Here is a 17,997-nt window from a genome sequence, read left to right on the forward strand (position 1 = left end):
TTTTAAGGATGTGCTAAATATCTATAGAAATAAAACTTGCAACTCCCAGAACTCTTGGAAAATTAATATTTTAATTCAACTTTATGCATGGCTTGCTATTGCAGTATTGCATATAACAGAAAAACTGAACCATTAACTAATTCTCTTTCAAATAGCTTGTGATGTTAGCATTTGAAATATGTCTATGGTATGAAAAATTATGTGTGGTAAAAACATGATTAGCATAGTCCATCACATGGCCATGGACTTCAAAATCAGTGCCGGGTGAATATCAAATTCTGATCCTATGTATGATCCTACAGTGTCCTGCTATTCCTAGATGTTTGAGCATCCCTGTGATTGTTCTGTTCCTTCCAACCAGTCTTCTGAACAAACTAAAGCCATGGGAAGACTTCCTTTTTGTCCTCCCAAATGAAAGAAAGCTCATGACCAAAAGCTTTTGTAATTAATTCATGTACATACGTAATAATAATCTAGCTAACTCTTTTCATTTCTCTGAATTTACTTTGGCATAACAAAAGCCATCTCCATCCTTTCCCACTGAAAAAGACAAATACAATTGAAATCACATTTCCATTTTTTCTCTGACTGGGAGGCACATGTAATTCTAGGTGGAGGTTGAAGGACTCAGGACAGATTATAGAAAATATCCTGGTTTGTTAGACTCATGGCATTAATAGAATTGAAGTTCTTTGTTTTTGCACAGAATAAATAAAGAGCAAGGGCTGACAAAGTGTAGGCTTATTGCCAAGTTCCTGACCTTTTAAAGACTCTCAAAGACTTGGAATGTGTTCTCAACCTAGTGAAGTTTCAAGGCCACAGAGAAAAATGAAACTATCAAATCTGACTGATTTTTTTTGTCAGAATGTCCGTAATCCCTTTCTGATGGCATCCAACAGCCTTTGGTAAGATACTATACCAATTCTGTTCTTAAGCATTTTTCCAAGCATCCCATTTGTAATGGCTTGCCTGTTTTCCTGGCCACGTAGCCCCTCCCCCTATACCATTTGCAGCCTCCACCCTAAAGAACTGTTGACAGTTACATCATGTTTACCATATATGAGCCACTCTTCTAGCCACTTTGCATATATTAGCTCAATTCTCCTAATAACTCTATGAAGTACATAGTATTATTAGACCCAATTCACAGATGGGGAAACTGATGCACTAGGTCATACAGCTAGCAAGTAGCAGAACGAGGATATGAACCGACACTGACTAGCTCTGGGGGTCTATGCTTTTAACCACTGTGCTCCACAGTCTCAAAGCTGACCTCAGGGTTTGAGATCAAACTGACCAGCAAATAGGAAAAAAGTATAGGGCCACATTAGTAACCTGTCAGGCCTGTAGCTCAGACTTGATCTGTGTGGCTCAGACCTCAGTTTCCAACACCTCTCATTTCTCCCAAGCCATAGTCCCTGCCCAGTATGGCTAATCCTTTGGAACTAACATTTTGGGTGGAATCCCTAAAACCTGAGAGCTGCCTGATCCTAGCTTGCTAAGCACTCTTTGCTTCCTTATCGGCTTCTGCCTGTTGCCCATCACAGACCTCTCTGTGCCTGGCGTGGCCCAATCTTGGTCCAGTTTGTTAGCTCTTTGCCCTTTCCAGCACTGGCAGGACAGCTCTCTGGACTTCTTTCATGCCTCTGTTGGCACTGTCTTGACATCTCACTGGCATTGTTTATGACCTTTGTCACCCTTAGAACTCACCTGCCAGCCTCAGTTCTGACCCTTCCTGCTCTTTCCCACTTCTCTTCATGAGAGGGTCTTTGTCCTCACCCCTCCCCAAACTTTCCTCTCTCCATTTTTCCACCTTTTTTATGAACCACACCGTTTTATGTCTTCTCTCCATTTTGCTTATTCTCCCAACTCTTCACAATATCAACTTCTTTGGTTTCTCCTGTAAACATCCAATTTTCTCTTTGTATATTCGCTTCTAATTCTCTGTCTCAATTTTCACATGCTCTTCTCCTATTACTCTCTGATTCTAAGAAGTCTTTTACCAACTTTCTATAGGCTGGAAAAAAATCATATTTTAGAATTGTGTTTGTCTGACTTAAATCTCAGAGCTTCAGTTTCCTCATCTGTGAAATAGGGATAATAATACTACCTTACAGAGATATTGTAGGAGTTGCATAAGATCATGGAAAGCACTTGGAAGGCTATGTTACACTAAATAAAGGCCAGGCATTGTTAATACAAAGAACACGGTGGAGTCTTTAAAATATGGAAAGAGTAAGTAGTTTCTACTCTGCATCATAAAGCAGCCCAAGAATTAGCCACTTTGTTCCTGTTCTCTAATCTTTATAGCGGGTATTGATATACAGAGCAGAAAGAACCAAATGCATTAGGAAACCTAAGAGCCTATAATGGCCATAGGCTATAATAGCCATACAGGTCTCTGGAGTCTCTCAACATCTTTGTGAAATTCTTCAGCACCTCTGTTGAGTCCCTGCTTTCTTCACCAGAAGGAATAAAACTTTTTCTTAGACTAAGCCAGAGATGGCAGTTTACTGGCTAAGTTTGCTTCTCTGATACACTTTGACAGAACAATAACCTTTCTTAAAAGTTGCGTATAAATTCATTTAGATCCTATTATAAGTTGGGTTCTCCCAGAAGCAGTGTCTGACGCAAGGATTTGGGTGCAAGTAATTAGTTAAGAAAGTGCTTTCTGACAGAAACTGATAAAGGGGTCAGGAAGCAAAATAAGGCAGGGGAAGAAGCCAAACAAGGATATGATTTCAGGTGACATGCCGGACAGCCTGATTCCACTGGGAACACTACAGCATAATTGATACTTCAGAATTTATCTTTCCTAGAGGTAAAAGAAATGGGTTTTTATAACCTTTACCCCATTGGCCATGGATGACCAGGAAGAGGGGAGGCCATAATCTCTAGGCACTTGTCTTTATCAGGGATTAACTCCAGGGCCCAAGAACAAACCTCCAAAGGTCACAGGGGTGAAACACTAGCAGCAAGGCACGTAGGGGCTGGGAGCTGGGCACACAGAGCTAGTAAATGTAATCTGAGGGCTCCAGATGGGGTACATGGTCTCCAGTTTGCCAAAGTCCAACCACTCCCAATACTTGTCCTTGGCTAGCTGCAGCATCAGGGGTTCTATAATTGAGGGGCCTGAGTATGGCACTGTAGTTGGAAGCAGGTGCTGGGGGCAGGGGCCCTGACTTGAGGCTATGCTTACTTAGTCCTTTGTACAAGATGGAAAACCTGAAGTCCATATCTGAGAATGTAGAATGTAATGAAGGGGAGTTGATAGTAAAGTCCTCCCTTCCCAAGTCCCCCCTCCTCCCCCTTGTCTTCAACATCATATTCAGCCACTTCATTTCTTTGGCCTGGCCTCCAAAGATGTTTCAGCTTGGTAACTATATACCTTGTGTGATGAAAGATTAATGGGATCAGAATGTCAGATTTGAAAAGACTTAGAGATTTTTTTTTTATTAAAAAATTTTAAAAACCTTTTTTAATGCTTACTTATTTGTGTGAGAGAGAGAGATAGGGCACAAATGGGGGAGGAGCAGAGAGAGAGGGAGACACAGAATCCGAAGCAGGCTCCAGGCTCTGAGCTTTCAGCACAGAGCCCGACACAGGGCTCGAACTCACGGACTATGAGGTCATGGCCTGAGCCAAAGTCAGACGTTCAACCAACTGAGCCACCAGGCACCCCTAAAAAAATTTTTTTTAAGTTTATTTATTTATTTTGAGAGAGAGAGAACAAGTGGGGTAGGGGCAGAGAGAGAGGGGAGAGAGAGAATCCCAAGCAGGCTCCGCACTGTCAGCACAGAGCCTGATGTGGGGTCTCAAACTCATGAACCATGAAATCATGACCTGGGCTGAAATCAAGAGTCAGATGCTTAACCAACTGAGCCACCCAAGCGGCCCAAGACTTAGAATTTTAGATACATCCTGTAACTTTATGGTTTGTGAAAGGCAGTTCTAAAAAGTTGTAACTCTTTTTTTTTTTTAAACATGAGCTATTCATGGGCTTTGTGTTAGATGATTTTGTCCAACTGTAGGCTAATGTAAGTGATCTGAGCATGTTTAAGGTAGGCGAGACTAAACTCTGACACTTGGTAGGTTAGATGTATTAAATGCATTTTCGACTTACATTTCAACTTTTGATGGGTTTATCAGGAAGAAGTTGTAACTCTTACTATATGGGACAGACTATGGGAGCTAGTCATGGGACAGACTATGGGAGCCCCTACGTCTCCTGTGTTCTGTGGGATTGCTTCATCTAGAGATCAGCTTTATCCAGCACTTCTACACATGTGTCACTGGGCTGACTCCACGGGGAAACCGAGTTGGATGAACTTATTAAATCGTAGAGTGCAATGTAAATGTTGAAGTGTGGTTATGACCTCAAGAAATGTCTTGCCCTACTGAAACTGTTAAGTTTTGAGGGGCAGCAGCTACAGATTATTGCACAGAAAATGGAGGGCATTAAACCAATTCTCTCTATGATGCCTTTCTAATATTGCCTAAATGTATTTTATATCCTTAATGTTTCCCACAAATTCACCCATAAAGGTCTACTTGATTTTAGTCCACTAGAGCTGATGACTGAGGTAGTTTAGGAAATTGGCTTATACTTTGCATTTAAAAAACATGAATGAATCCGTAATTGTAACCTTCTGAACTGTTCCAAGCATTAGCTTATTGAGGATACATCCCTAGAAACATAGAAATGCCAGTTCAATAAGATAATGCCCAAACTAACATTTAGCCCTGTGCTTGGCGTACAGAAAGCAGCCAATAAAGTCTTTAAGAAACAGAGAAAATTATATAAAGCACTGCAGGCTTTTGAATTAGATTGGAATAATATCTTGAGATGCCTTTCATTTTAATTTTTTCCAAAACCTACAAGGGAGGCAGGAAACTTGACCTGTCTACTAATTGAGATAGTTCTCAAGAGGAGATCCAGGGAATTTGGGCTGACTGGTGATGAATTAGACAAAAGACTGGTGATGAATTAGAACACACATCTGTGGGTTGAAATATGGGAGTCCAGGTTGACCGATGGGCTGAAGCTGAAGATGGGGCAGACACGCTGGGAACCTGGGAAGGCATCACAGAGGGTCAGAGAAAGGGAGGCTGAGTAGAGAGTGGAGCTTGAGACTCAGCACTCTCGATTTTGTAGCATGGTGGACCTGTACTGCTCTGGAGAAGAAGGTAAAAGCAACAGGCCCCGGCCTGAAGAATTGAGGATCACGCATTTTGAACACCTGGAAGTCAAATGCTGCCTGCAAAACCCAAGGTTGTTCTGGGCGGCTAAGAACTAGTCTGGCATAACAAGCTGTCTCATTTGTCTGTCTTCATGACTGACATCTGATGGAGTCATTTGATTCTCATCAAGCTCCATGACAAATGATGGTGGGTATGAGTTATTTGGCTCTTAAACAATGTAAGTGCAACCCAGGCGGTCTCCCTCCCTTCCCCTTTCAGAAGGCAGTATCCTCTTAGCTACAGGGACAAGCAGAAAATTCCATATTACCAGAGTTCCCCCAGCATCTTAGGTGTTTCATTCTGTTCTGTTAGCTACCCTCCTCCTTCTGTGTGTAGTGCTGGTGTTTCTAAGGTTCAGTGCACATGATAGGCTGAGCTGCCATGAGGATGGGTGGTTAAAGCCTCCCTTTTTTGCCCCATGGATCATTCAGTTATCCTAAGACTGTCATATCAAGGCAAACAGGTAGAGTCAAATTTCATTTATGAAACGGTTAGGCAATTTCTCCACCTTTTTTTGTTTTTTGAACATTTATTCATTTTTGAGAGACAGAGAGAGAGTGCAAGTGGGAGAGGGGCAGAGAGAGAGGGAGACACCGAATCTAAAACAGGCTCCGGGCTCTGATAGGTCAACACAGAGCCCGATGCAGGGCTCGAACTCACGAACCATGAGATCATGACCTGAGCTGAAGTCGGACACTTAACCGACAGAGCCACCCAGGTACCCCAGCACAGGTTTCTAAGGAAGGGAAATAAAAAGTCAATTTCTCTTTCCCCTGGACGAGGGGAAGAAGTGGCTGCCCTTTTGCAATTCCCTGTATGAGGCACAGACAGACCACTTCCTTTTGTTAATTATACCAAGTACAAACATACTGCCCAAACACAGACATTCTCTTTCTAGGCTGGGAAAAAAATAACCAAAACCCATTCGGAGGAGTAAAAGATTTTTTCAATTAGCATAGAGTCTTGTCCAGCCCTTGGAGTCAATGGGCCCCATTGATTGTGTAGAAGTGTATTTGATTTCTCTTCTGCTCTGTTCTCATACCTACCGGCATAATAGAAAAGCTGTATTATTAGTCTTCAATGACTATTTTTTTTTTTATAACATATGGATTAGATTAAACTCTTCTGGTTTAGCAGTAGGGAGCTATTTTAACTCTTCCTTGCATCTACAACACCCTATATGCAAAAAATGTTCCATAAACGTTGCTTATGGCGATAACAAATAAGGGAGACTGACTTGGGTCTTTTTCTATAATCATGCTTCTCCTTTTGCCACTGCCAGTCTCTTTCTGGAGAGAATTGCAAAATAGATCAAGATGTCTTAAGTCATCTTTGCTCTCTGCCTTTGCTGCCTCCCAGCATCAGTGGCAGTGGGGTCTCCTGGTGGTCCTATTGCTTCCAGTAAAACCTGTTCTTGTTGTCTGAAATAAAATTAATAAGCACTTAAAGAGTTACCCTTCCAAGGCTTGTACTTAGAACAGAGATTACCAACTAAAATTCCCACTGGAGTAGATGGATGACTTAAACGAGGAGAGGGGGTAGATAGCTCCTTCTCAGCTCCAGTCACATACTGTGACGAGGAAGGGAATGCTGACCTAGTATTGCCAGTTATTTCAATATTTAAAGACAAATTTTTAAAGGCTTTATTTATTTTTAAGAGAGAGAGACAGAGCATGTGCAGGGGAGGGGCAGCGAGAGAGGGAGACACAGAATCTGAGGCAGGCTCCAGACTCTGAGCTGTCGGGACGCAGCCCGATGCGGGGCTTGAACTCACTGACCACAAGATCATGACCTGAGCCAAAGTCAGATGCTTAACCGACTGAGTCACCCAGGCACTCCAGGGTTTTTGTGTTTGTTTGTTTGTTTGTTTGTTTGTTTGTTTGTTTGTTTTGAGAGAGACAGAGAGAGAGAGACAGAGAGAGAGAGAGAGAGAGAGAGAGAGAGAGAATCCCAAGGAGGCTCCACGCTCAGTAGAGAGCCCGATGAAGTGCTCAATCCCACAACCCTGGGATCATGACCTGAGGCGAAATCATGAGTTAGATGCTTAACCGACTGAGCCACCCAGGTGTTCTCTTAATTTTTCAAGAAAAGCTGGAAAGCTTGATTTTATGTAAAATCTTCAAATTTTTTAAGTGAGGTATATAACATGATACCATTTAGGTAAATTAGAACACAAGGACACATTGTGTGGTATGTGAATTATATCTCCAAAAAACCACTTTAAAAATCACACACACACACACACACACACACACACACACACACGAATACAAGCACACAAGCCCACTCCTAGCTACCTATCTAACAAAAATGGATGGATACTTCCATAAAAAAATCCAGTATAAGAAAGTTCAAAGCAGCTTTATTTGTAAAAGCCAAAAATGAGAGATAAGCCAAATGCCCCTTGTTGAATGATGGTTCCATAAATTATTGCCAAATCAACTATTGATAAGACAAAACTGAGTTAAAAAAAAAAAAAGGCAAAACTGAGTCAAGAACTACCCTCACAAAATCTTTGTAGTGCTTCATGGTGGGAAGGGCAAACAAAGGCAAGATAGTTACTGACATTTCGAAGTCAGCTTTGAGGGGAGTCTTTCAACATAAGGAAGTGGATCTTGGTTAAAACTAGGTAAGGGTAATGATGCAATAGTTTAGGACTGATAGACCCAGCAAGGCAAAGCAAAGGGTTTAAAGCGACGAAAAGTATAAATTATTGTTTGATGAGTTTCTTTCAGGAAGTTGCTGGAATGAGTAAAAAAGTGGTTTGCAATTTTTATCTTCCTGGACAAGAGATTACTGAAGCAGTAAAATCATACTGATGATACCAATGGAATAGTAAAGTCACATTAACGTAGACAGTAAGCTGTATGAATGTAAATGGTTTGGGTTCTCACCTTCCATAAGAGAATGAATACCTTGTGGTAGATTTATAAAATGGACACCACTCAACAATAGAAAATGAATAAACTACTCCTACATGGATGAATTTTAGAGGCATAATGGTGAGTGAAAGAAGGCAGATGATGAAGAGCATATACTGTATGACATGTCCAAGAACATGTAAAATATTCAAAAACAGGCAAAACTAATCTATAGCAATAGAAACTGAATAGTGGCACCTCTGAGGGGGGAGGGGCAGGTGATAGCTGTATTGCCTGCTAATATTGCCTGAGAAGGGGCACAAGGGGACATTAACAGAGTGTTGGAAATATTCTATGTCTGGGTGGTAATTACGTGGAGATTCACTGAGCTTTATACCTAAGATTAAGAGACTTTATGCACTTTAAAATATATATCTGACCTCAATTAAAAAACATGACTGCATTCAAAGAAAAAGATATGTATTATACATATTAAAAGAGTTTTCTGGGGTTGGGGTGGGGAAAGAATGGGAGGTATAAGGATAAAAGGAAATTATGAATGTAAACAAACAAGAGAGAGACCTGGCAAGAATCAAAGATGCCAACACATCAGGAATTGCAATTATGTAATGACTCACTCAACTTTCTCCTCTTGATATCCCAAATTATGTATATTTAAAAGATTTTTTCTTGAGAGAGCGAAAGAGATAGAGTGCAAGTGGGGTAGGGGCAGAGAGAGAGAGGGAGACAGAGAACCCCAAGTAAGCTCTGTGCTGCCAGTGCAGAGCCCAACGTGGGGCTTGGTATCATGAAGTGCGAGATTATGACCTGAGAAGAGATCAAGAGTTGGATGCGCAACTGACTGAGCCACACAGGAGCCCCCAAAGTTAATTTTTTTAAAAAGATAAAATCAACTATAAAATGTACATGTGTCAAATATTTTGTTTAAGTCGTTAATAAGGTAACCAGTAAGATGTTACAACCAGTTCAAGAGACAGTTTATTAAGAGCAGAAACTTACAGGGCATAAAGAATTTTGAAATGAATTTTCCAAATAGGTGCAAAATGGATCCACCAAGTGGACCTATCTATTCATCTATGCAACAACGAATTGCATTTCACTGGACACAATTAAATTGCATTTATCTGGACAAGAATAATTTATATTATCAGTTTTCTAAAACTAACATAATTTTAAAAATAAATAAATAAATAAAACAGGGCACCTGGGTGGATCAGTCAGTTAAGCTTCTGACTCTTGATCTCGGCTTAGGTCTTGATCTCACAATTCATGAGATGAAGCCCCGCACTGGGCTCTGCATTGGCCATGCAAAGCCTGCTTGGGACTCCCTCTCTCCCTCTCTTTCTGCCCCTGAAACACATTCTCTCTCTCTCTCAAAATAAATAAAGAAACTTAAGAAAAAAGTTAACCAAGATTAAAAAAAAAAAAAGACCAAAGGTAGTGAAAGGAAGAGTTTACTTGGATGGGTGAGCTAGAGAGGATACCACCAGTGAGCCTTTTATACCCTTTCTTAATATATATGTATATATACATACATATGTTCATAAAAAGCATGTTATATATATGTATACATACAAATACAACACCAGGAGTTCTGAGTAAAACATGTATACAGGCCTGTTTTAGCCCTTGAACCTTAAGTTTTCAAATGCTGTTTTAAAAGGTTAAATGTTTGAGTTTCCTAAAACAGCAAAATCATACTGATGATGCCAGTGGAATAGTAAAGTCACGTTAATGTAGAGAGTAAGCTGTATGAATGTAAATGGTTTGGGTTCTCACCTTCTGTAAGAGAATGACCCTGAAGGGGTCCCTAAAGGTCAGGGACCCCTAAGGGTCATCTGTTTCAAAAATGCCTCGAGTTACAAGAATGACACCGTCTTGCAGATTCTTGGCCCCCAGTCAGCAAAAGGGGTACATTTTAAGGGGCAGCCCTGTCTTCCAGCTGTCCAGAAATCACCCCCTACTTCCCAGCCACCTTTCTTCCTGCTGGTGTGGCTGGTCCTGATTCTAAAATCTAGGTGCTTTTTTGTTTGTTTGTTTGTTTGTTTGTTTGTTTAATTTTTTAAGTCTATTTACTTTTTGAGAGAGAGCAACAGAGCACGAGCGGGGTAGGCACAGAGAGAGAGAGACACAGAATCTGAGATAGTCTCCAAGCTCTGAGCTGTCAGCACAGAGGCCGACAAGGAGCTCCAACTCACAAACCCATGAGATCGTGATCTGCGCCGAAGTCGTATGCTTAACCGATTTAGCCACCCAGGCATTCCTAAAATCTAGTTTCATTGTGTGTTTTTATTTTTGGTTTTTTAATTTTTTTTAAGTTTATGTATTTATTTTTTTAGTAATCTCTACACCCAACAGGGGCTCCATCCCACGACCCCAAGATCAAGAGTCACATGCTCTTCCAACTGAGCCAGCCAGGTGCCCTTCGTTGCATATTTTTAAAAAAATCTTACATAAGAGATGCTAATCTGGATTTCTGATGGAATATCAAGATGTCTTTTTCATGGTCATTTGTCTTGTTAGGTTTCTTTCTCAGGCAGTGGGAGAAGATGCAGTCCAATTCTTGATCATGAGCCAGGAGGAAAGGCAGAGAGCTCTCAATTTCACAAAAGGAACAAAGCTTCATTTATAGCATGCCACTGCACATGATAGAATTTCATGAGTCAGTCGATAAGGATAATTAAACAGTGTAGGTCAAGGACTAGATACAACCATTCAACTTCCTTAAAATCCATTAGGCAAAAGCTTGAGGAATATTATTTAAAAGCTGCAATATTTAATCATTGGTGCATTTCTTAAAGTGCCTTATTGCTGCTAAACAATGTTGAGAAAGTAATAAAAGCCCAAACCCTCAGCAATATTACTATATTTTGAAATTAATTTTTTGATAAAGGAATAATCTTTTCTTTTCTCCCTCTGTCTGAATTCCTTACTCTTGGCCTTCCTTCCTGTGCTTTACTCTCCTTGGACTGGTGTCTCTCCCCTTCAAAATCCTTTTTCCAGGAAGCATGCCAATTTTTCCCCTCATCTTTTATCACTCAAGTTTTTCAGCCCTTTAAAAAAATTTTTAAGTAATTTTTTGTTAAGTTTATTTATTTATTTACTTAGAGAGAGAGTGCAAGTATGAGTGGGGGAGGGGTAGAGTGAGAGAGAGAGAGAGACAGAGAGAGAGAGAGAGAGAGAGAGAGAGAGAGAGAATCCCAAGCAGGCTCTGCCCCATCAGCACAGAGTCTGATGCAGGGCTTGAACTCACTAAACGTGAGATCATGACCTGAGCCGAAACCAAGAGTTGGATGCTTAACCGACTGAGTCACCCAGGCGCCCCTCAGCACTTTTAATACATAGTTTCTTGTAGCACATTTTAAAATATCAACTTTATTGAACTGTAATTCACATATAAAATGTACCCGTATTGAACCCAAGTTTGCTGGGTTTTGACAAATGTCTATACTGCTATCGCCATCACCACAATCAAGATCGAGAATATTTCCATCACCTCAAAAAGTTCCCTCATACTCTTTGCAGTTAATTTCCCCACTCCACCTCCACTTTTGTCCCCAGTATACTATTGATATGACTGTAAACTAGCTTTGCCTATTCCAAAGTTTCATATCAATGGAATCATACAGTATGTTCTGTTTGGGGTCTACCTTATTGGGCTTTGTAGAATGTTCTTGAGATTTATGTGTTATTGTGTGTATCAGTTTTTCTTCTTTTGATTGCTGTGTTGTATTCCATTGTACAGATATACCACAATTAGTTGATCCATTTTCTTGCAGTTGGAAATTTGGGCTGTTTCCAGCGTTTTGCTACTATAAGTAAAGCTTATATGAACAGTTGTGTACAGGTTTTGTGTGGACATGTATTTTCATTTCTTTTTGGTATATACACATACATATACATGCACATACACACAAATATATGTGATTATATGATAAAATGTATATTTAACTTTATAAGAAAACTGCTCAGTTATTTTTTGTAGCGGTTATACCATTTTATATTCCTACCAGCTGGTATGAGATTTTTCAATTCTTCCACATTCTCACCAACACTTGATATTGTCAGATTTAAAAAAAATTTATTACATAGCATTTTATTTTTTTATTAAAAAAATTTTTTAGTGTTTATTTATTTTGAAAGAGAGAGGAAGAGACAGACAGAGCACAAGTGGGAGAGGGGCAAAGAGAGGGAGACAGAATACAAAGCAGGCTCCAGGCTCTGAGCTGTCAGCACAGAGCCCAATGTAGGTTAGAACTCACAAACTGTAAGATCATGACCTGAGCCAAAGTTGGATGCTAACTGACTGAGCCCCCCAGGGGCCCCATATAGCATTTTATTTTTTTTAAAATTTCTTCTCATAGAAAACATTTTCACATTAAAGATTCCTAGAGTGTGAAAATAACAATTTTTTACTTACAGTTTTATATTTGTAGGCAGATTATTTTAGGACAAGTAAAATAACAGCATTTTAAGATTAAATCTCAGTTTAGAATCTGTAATATTTTGATCCATCTCTAAAGGGGCCTCTAAAGTACCTGCATGGAACTTCTCTATACTCAAGCTCTCCAGGCTCTTCTTTCCAGGATTTAGAAATTAGTAACGTGAAATATCAGTATTTCCTCATTTTAAGGTTTTCTGAGGACATGTAACCATCTGTAACTGGTATCGACTGAAGAGAGAGAGAAGTTTTTAAAAATTAAACACTGGGGCGCCTGGGTGGCTCAGTTGGTTAAGCACCTGACTTCCATTCAGGTCATGATCTCATGGTTTGTGAGTTCGAGCCCCACGATGGGCTCTGTGCTGACAGCTCAGAGTCTGGAGCCTGCTTCAGATTCTGTGTCTTGCTCTCTCTCTGCCCCTCCCGTGCTCACACTCTGTCTTTCTCTCAAAAAATAAAAAATAAAAATAAAAATAAACATAAAAAAAATAAACACTGACTGATTTTCTGCAAAGTCTTTACTTATGAGTTAACAATCTTTCCCTTTCTCTGTCATTCCCAGGACAAATAAAGAAGTTTGATCATTTATTGTAACAATAAAGCTGAATTCCCTTCAAGAGTTTGATTAGCTAAAAGGCAAAAAGCTCATATATGATGTTTAGTTATCCTGTGAGTCTTGTGAGAAGCTGGGAGACAACCCCATAAGCTCACCAGAATAAGGAACCCAGTCTCCAAATTTCTTGGATACAATTCCTCTCGAACCTTTTCCCCAAAGACTAAATTCTAAAAATAACCAGGTGATTAGGAGAAGAGGTTTGTCTCACCATTGGACTTACCTGCTATTGCCTCTTTATCGTGAGTTGAATGGTGTGACAGAGCAGAGGCAAAGAGGTGTACAATCAGTTCTCAAGGTGTTGAGTCAAAAAGGTCAGAGCTTCCACGGTGTGGCAACAGCTTTGCAGATGCCCACATCATGACAGTTGAAATAACAAAGCCCAGCAAAGGTGAAAGCCGAGAGGGCCCAAACACCTGCCTTGGCAGCTTTTTGCAAAGCATCTCCTCGACCATAGTAACCACTTGTCCAAGGCCCCAGTGACTATGGAGACTGAGGGCTGCAGCCAGGGGTAGTCCATCACAGAACCAGGATTCAAATAAGCAGCTGGAATTAGGCCCAGGAGCAAAACACTGCCAACCCTCTCACCAGTCCAGGGGAGAGATGCAGCCTTGGAACCCCAACGGCGGTTGGGTTGAATGTGCTGTGTTCTACACCATCCTGGGGCAGGTCAGTCCTGGAGAAATGCTGAGACACGAGCCAAGTCTGACCACTGGAATTCGTAGCAACAGAGCTCAGCCTCCTCGGGCACTGCCCAGGACACGCAGCCTCCAGAGACTCCCCATCTCTCTCCTGAAGGTTCAAGGTCACCCCCAGATTTAAAAATTTTTGTTGCTCTAGTGGATGTGTAGAGATATCAGATTGTAGTCTTAATTTACATTTGTCTGCATGCCAATGGTAGCACATCTTCATATGCATATATCTTCTTTTGTGAAGCCCCTGGCACTGTTTTGATTTGCAGCCTGGGGCCTTTTTTTCTGTTTCTCAAACACTACTAACTTGTTCCTCCTCACTATCCTTGACTTGCTTTGCATTTGCTCTGAAGTTCTTCCAGATTGTCTCAGACTGACTCCTTTTCATCAGTGAGATCTCATCTCAAATAACACCTCAGAGAAGCCTTCATTTTTCATCACCTTACCCTCTATGGTTGTCTTTAGAAGACTTTTATAACTGCCTGCAATTATCTTATTTCTGTATTTGTTTATTTTCTTTTGTTTCAGAAGTTTTAAAAAAGTTTATTTTGAGAGAGAGAGAGTGAGAGAAAACAAGTAAGGGAAGGGCTGAGAGAGAGGGAGACAGAGGATCCCAAGCAGGCTCCACCCTCAGCACAGAGTTGATGCGGGACTTGAACCCACGAACCGTGAGATCATGACCTGAGCCAAAATCCAGAGTCTGACGCTTAACAGACTTAGCCACCCAGGTACCCCTATATTTGTTTACTTTCTTATCATTTGCCTATCTCCACTGGGATGTAAACTCCACAAGAGTGGGTCTTTGTCTGGTTTGTGGTCAAGGAGGAAAATGAAACTATATAATCAAAGACTGGATACAACCATATGACCTCCTGAAAATCCATTAGTCGAAAGCCTGGGAAGCATTATTTAAAAGCTGCAGTATTAGATTGTTAGTGCATTTTTAAAAGTGCTTTATTGCTGCCGTTAAGAACAGTACATGGGTCAGTGTAAGTGCTCAATAGGTATTTGCTCAACAAATGGCAGTGCAGAGTTCACAAAGTGCTCTCATAAGAGACTCACTTCAATCGTCCATTTATTCCATTCACATTTGCTGAAAACTATGGAAATATGCCAACCATTATGAGGATATAAAGAGGAATAATTATTCCTCCTCTCAAGTTGCTTGTGGTATTTTTTTTAAAAAATGAGTTCTTATTGCAATATTAATATATGTTAATGATAGAAAGTTAAATAGTACAGAAGAGAAAGTCACTGCTTCTTCTCAGAGATAACCATTATTAGTAGTTTCCTTTGTATCCATCTAGAATGTAGACAATTATACACATGTACACATACATGTACACATATACAGACACACACACACACATCCCCCAAAATGGCATCTTAAGAAAGCATAGGGGCTTTTTTTTCCAAAAATTTTAATGTTTATTTATTTTTGAGAGAGGGAGAGAGAGTGAGTGGGGGAGGAGCAGAAAGAGAGAGAGAGACACAGGATCCGAAGCAGGCTCCGGGTTCTAAGCTATCAGCACAGAACCTGAATCAGGGCTTGAACCCACGACTGTGAGATCATGACCTGAGCTCAAGTCAGATGCTTAACTGACTGAGCCACCCAAGTACCCCAGAAAACATAGTTTTTAAGTTGTTCATGATGTTATGGTGGAAACTAGGGTTGCCAGACTTAGTAAATAAAAGTATAGGGAGCTCAGTTACATTTGAATTTCAGACAAACAACAAATAAAAATTTTTAGCATAAGTATGTCCCAAATATTGCATGGGATATACTTCTACTAAAATGTTTTTGGTTGCTTAGCTGAAATTCAAATTTAACTGGTTACCCTGTGTTTTATCTGACAATCCTGAGTGGAGACAGATGTTCCAAATGATCAGTTACAATATGGTGCTATATTTTCAGTAACAGAAGTCAAGACACAGGTTGAGGGACCACCGAGGAGAGACTGACTAACTCTGCCAGGCAAAAACAGCAAAAGCAGACAGTTGCACTGGGACCCAATATATGGATAGGAGCCTGATAGATGGAATTAGAGAAAAAGGTCAGGAAAGAGCATATGCAAATGAAAGTTGTGGAGAGATTGGGCAGATTTGGAAAATAGTATGACATTTAATGTCAGAGAGGTTTTAGGGCCCAAGAAATTCGTGGGGATAAAATAGCTGGAATAGGAAGAAGGTAAAGGGCAAATGGGATCAGATTATGATAGATTCTATACACAGGTCAAGAGGGGAGCTATTATTCTGTGGACGAGCATTTGCCAGACTCTTCTTACCTCAGCCTTTAAAAAAAGAAGTTGTGGAACCCCTTTCATAGAAATATGTAATCTTTCAAATCCTTTTTGAATGTATTTTTAAATCATTTTTATGGCATATTGTAACTGAGCAAACCGAAGCAAAATTATATAGCTATTGTATTATGAAGTTTATTTTAAATACGCTCCTGAATGTCAGTAATATATGGAGACAAATCTTGAGTATTCCCCAATTAACAATGAATGCATGCTGCTTAATTTACTTTTAATTCTGTAATAAGTTTGATTTGTCAACTAATAAATTAGGATGTGACATATTATACAGTTTGGCTTTGAGGCCAAGTATATACGAAAGTGTGGAAGTGAAATTTAATTTTGTTCTATGGCATCAGAAACCGTTTATATTCTTTTCACGACCTGATGTGTGGAATTCTTGCACTTTTGCAGCTTAAGAGAACAGATTTGTTTTTGTCTTTTAATGTTTTGTTTCTTTTTTTTTTTTTTAAGTTAATTTATTTTGCGAGAGAAAGAGAGAGGAGAGGTGAGGCAGAGAGAGAGAGGGAGTAAGAGAATCCCAAGCAGGCTCTGCACTGCCAGTGTGGAGCCCTACTGCAGGGCTTGAACCCACAAACCATGAGGTCATGACCTGAGCAAACCAAGGGCTGGCTGCTTAACAAGTTGAGCCACCCAGGTGCCCCTAACATTTTGTTTCTTAATGACAGGATAGGAGACAAGGTTTCAGACTTTTCTTGGTAAATAACACATGGCTTGGTATGCACGGGATTTTCATCCAGCAAAGTAAATTACATTCCAGTCAAAGGGAAAAGAATTGCCACTATATTCCCTCTTTTTAACACTGTTTTTGTAATTACTTGATGCACCTTCAAAGCTTTTGATAAGAATCATGCAATTTACAGATCTATTGATGTACATGAGGCAAATTGGTATTATTATAGTTTTTTCTTCCCATTATCTTGTTATATTGCAATATTTATGTTCTACAGGCTTTCTGTCTTTAACCAGTGGTTATACAGGTTAGTGAATTATAAGGCTAATGTCCTTAAAACCACGATTCATGTCAGAAGACAGAGATTTTCCTCCACATGTTCTGTCCCAGTCTCAACTCATCCTTCCCTCGTGACAAAGCACTATCTTAACTTTATGATATTTACTTCCTTATTTTTCCTTACAGTTTTATAATCCAAGTGTGCTAGACTTGAGACTGAATTCTATAGTTTTGCCTGGTTTTTTTTTGTTTGTTTGTTTTAAAGTTTGCTTTTTGAGTCTTTTAATTTACAGGTTTCCTCTTCATATCTCTTGTTTTTCTCTTTGCAATTGTTTGTTCTAGAAACATGAGAATTACTCCTGTAGCTTCCCACAGTTAGATTTGTGGATTATATTCCCCTTTTAACATGTGCCTCGGTCCTCTTATTCCTATAAATTGGTATTTGGATCTTGAGGCTTAGTGAGATTCAGACTTAATTGTTTTAGCAAGATCATTTCACAGTTGGTGATATATTCTTCATTAGGACACACATAATGTTTGATTGTCTCTCTTTTGTACCCTGAGCCACTATACATGCTTAATGTTCAGATGATTTAGTTATTTAGGGGTTGCAAAAAGTAATATTCTTCTTCTCACTTTTCTTCTTCATTTATTTGTTGGAAATCATTTATAAAGAGAAACTTTGCCTCAACTATTATTTGATTATGTAGTATAAAGTTCATATAGGAAAGGCAGGTTAAAGAATTCTTTCCTTTAACTTCCTGATTTTCTAAATGAATAACATGTTCATGGTGACCAACTAGCTGTGTGTGTGTGTGTGTGTGTGTGTGTGTGTGTGTGCGTGCAAGTGTGCACGTA

General features: G+C 39.8%; 1 protein-coding gene and 1 pseudogene across 2 annotated transcripts in view; one reads left to right on the plus strand and one right to left on the minus strand.

Annotated features, from left to right (window-relative positions):
• The window catches only part of PIK3R4 (phosphoinositide-3-kinase regulatory subunit 4), a 198,833-nt gene that overhangs the window by 79,814 nt on the left and 101,022 nt on the right, over window positions 1–17,997 (plus strand). The window lies entirely within an intron of this gene.
• Window positions 13,375–13,962, minus strand: LOC132683083 (succinate dehydrogenase [ubiquinone] cytochrome b small subunit, mitochondrial pseudogene; annotated as a pseudogene).

This window comes from Panthera onca, chromosome C2, assembly GCF_046562875.1.
Source record: "Panthera onca isolate mPanOnc1 chromosome C2, mPanOnc1 haplotype 2, whole genome shotgun sequence".
In the NCBI taxonomy this organism is placed as follows: Eukaryota; Metazoa; Chordata; class Mammalia; order Carnivora; family Felidae; genus Panthera; species Panthera onca.